This window comes from Helianthus annuus, chromosome 8, assembly GCF_002127325.2.
Source record: "Helianthus annuus cultivar XRQ/B chromosome 8, HanXRQr2.0-SUNRISE, whole genome shotgun sequence".
NCBI lineage: Eukaryota > Viridiplantae > Streptophyta > Magnoliopsida > Asterales > Asteraceae > Helianthus > Helianthus annuus.
Window position 1 is genome coordinate 57,544,864 of NC_035440.2, and position 2,758 is coordinate 57,547,621.

A 2,758-nucleotide genomic window follows, 5' to 3' on the forward strand; every position below is an offset into this window, starting at 1 on the left:
GAGCTAATTCTAAATTGGTCAAAAGAGCTTAGGAAGGACTTTATTGATCCGTCCCAAGACGATGACCATGAAGAAATGTTGGAACCGCATTCCGACAACCTCGTTGCTCCCAAAAATACCTTCATACCTAGCGAAGACTTGGACGATAGTCGTCCCTGTGCCGATTGTGCCGTGAAGGACTCTCCATCGACTTCGTTCGATGCATACTTAGACCTGAGCGATTCGGCATACACCTTCTTTAACGAGAGCCCGGGAAAGGGTTGGACTTGTCCACCTAGAATGAAAATAGGAATTGCCCTCACCGACAACCTCTTGCGTTCTCGCCTTAGTCTAGGACAATTAAGGTATCTTAGGCACTTTGGGGTTGTTCCAACCAATCAGGAACCACCCGATACTAGTGAGTTCCTTAAAAAAACTAGACAACTTCATAAAACAGTCCCTCGACACGGGGCCGTGTCCAGCCAACACGCCCCCGTGTTCACTAAAAGATTCCCTTCTGATCAGTACGTCAGAATACGGACAAACTGTGTCAGAATTCCACCTGCACACGGGGCCGTGTCCAATGGACACGGGGCCGTGCCCAGGATGCTGTCGTTTTCTATAAATGCAGCCAAGAATTCTGCACATTTGGACCAACTTGGGACAGAGATTTGAAGGAATCTTCTCTCAACTATCCTAGGTAAGTCTAAAAGCAGGTTCCAACAACCCATCTTGTCCTTTCCTCTTTTAGCCATTTCCTTCTTCTCCATCTTTCTCTAAGAACTACCATTAAAAGTTTGAATTCTTCAAACTTTGTGGTAAGGATTAATGAGTTTTGTTCAAGGAATCTTGGTAAAAAATATGTTGTGTAACATTGTTTTAAGTTATTAATGTTTAAGAAGGCCCCACAAGTTCAGAAAATAACTTAAAATTTCAAGTTTCCTTGCTTCAAAATTCTGCAGAAAGATGAACACGGGGCCGTGCTCAATGAGCACGGGGCCGTGTCCGGTCACTGTTTCATCAAATAAACTATTTCTTTAGTTTATTTTTGTAGAATGTCGAGTGAAAAAAGCGAAACATCTTCCGTGCATTCATCAAACAGCCGCAGAGGAAGGAGGCCCTCCGTTGAAGCTATGCTTGTGCACTATGTGATAAATGACATCAGTAGAGGAGGTCCTAATCGACCGTATTAACGATCTTACGGTGGGACTCGAAAGCAGCTTCCAAGAAATTAACCTCTTGCACCAGAGGTTAAATATTCTTGTAGCACCCCCGATGTAACCAGTCCTCCCACAACAGGATTGGAACCTGGCACTCAGAATTAACAACCCTACCGGGTGGGAAGACTTTCCGGCGGAACCTCCCGTGGAGCACCAACAAGAGATCCCGGTGGAAATCGAAACTCCTCAAACTAATGCCAATGAGCCCTCTTTTCTCCTTTCAAGGGAGGTGGAGGAGTGGCTCGCCGACATGTGAGGAAAGCCGCACCCGGAAAAAGGAGTTCTAAAAGGCCTTGTCTAACCAAGATTAGTAGCTTCTTGGAAATTTTGCTAGTTAAAATAAAGTATAGGCTAGAACTCCATGGTTTAATATTTCTTTGTTTTCATATCTAGTTTAATATATGACTATGTAAGATCTCTCTATGATTGCAATGAAATGATGGTTTTTAAAGTTTGGATGGTTCATAATAAAACTCGTGGTGGTAAAGGATGAAAAGGGGAACGAGAAAAATGACCCCATGCACAAGAACAAGGCAGCCCGACATCAGTCTCTCCATTACAGAAGGTTCAACACGGGCCGTGTCCAACCAACACGGCCCCGTGCTGAACCCCTTGCAGAAAAACGCCCAGTTCAGGTAACTGGACACGAGCCGTGTTCACCAGACACGCCCCCATGTCCAGGCTTCTGTTTCTTTTCTTTAATTTTCGTTACTGGCACCTAAACACGGGGCCGTGTCCGGACTGCCAGTAACATAAAATCTTTGCTTTTAACACCATATTACACATCTAATCAACCTAAAAATTTATTTTTAGGACACATTGAGGACAATGTGTAATTTAAGTGTGGGGGGGGGGAGCTAAAACCTTGAAATTTTGCAAGTCCTAATAACAAGCCTTACACAAAACTCTATTGGAACCGCTAAACACCCCAAATTTTTTTCAAAAATTTCTTTTTTTTTACTTGTCTAAAGTTTAAGTTAGGAATCCTAAGATTAATAAGGTTATATTTTTACAAATTTACAACCGAGAGCGTCGTGATAACAAGAACCAACATAAGAAAATTATGAAAAGGCATGACAAGCTTAGTTAAAATTTGATTATATATACTTGATCACATAGAAAAACCCATTCCCACAAAAAGTGAGTTTTGAGCCTTTATTGAGCATACAAATTTACATCTTTAGACTAAATGCTCATTTTTCGTTTCTTGTGTCTTACGACTCTAGAACTTGCCACGACGATTCATTCCCGGTCCTTACCAACTTAAACCCAAGTAAGTAAATGATGGAGGCATTAGGACTAACCATTTTTCTTTCTACACCATTATTTTTCAATTTTTTTTACCACCTACCCAAAATCCCCTTAGTTGACCCCTTTGAGCCTAAACCTTTAATTTCTTTACCCTAAAAAACCCTTTTACCCACCAAAAACCCTTTTTATTTTTACCCTTTATTTTAGTAACAAGCTCGGTTTTTCGTGTGACTAAAAAAAATATAATGATGATGAAGTTAGAAATAAACAAACAAAGCTTTTAAAACAAAAAGCTTGTTTGGAGAAAT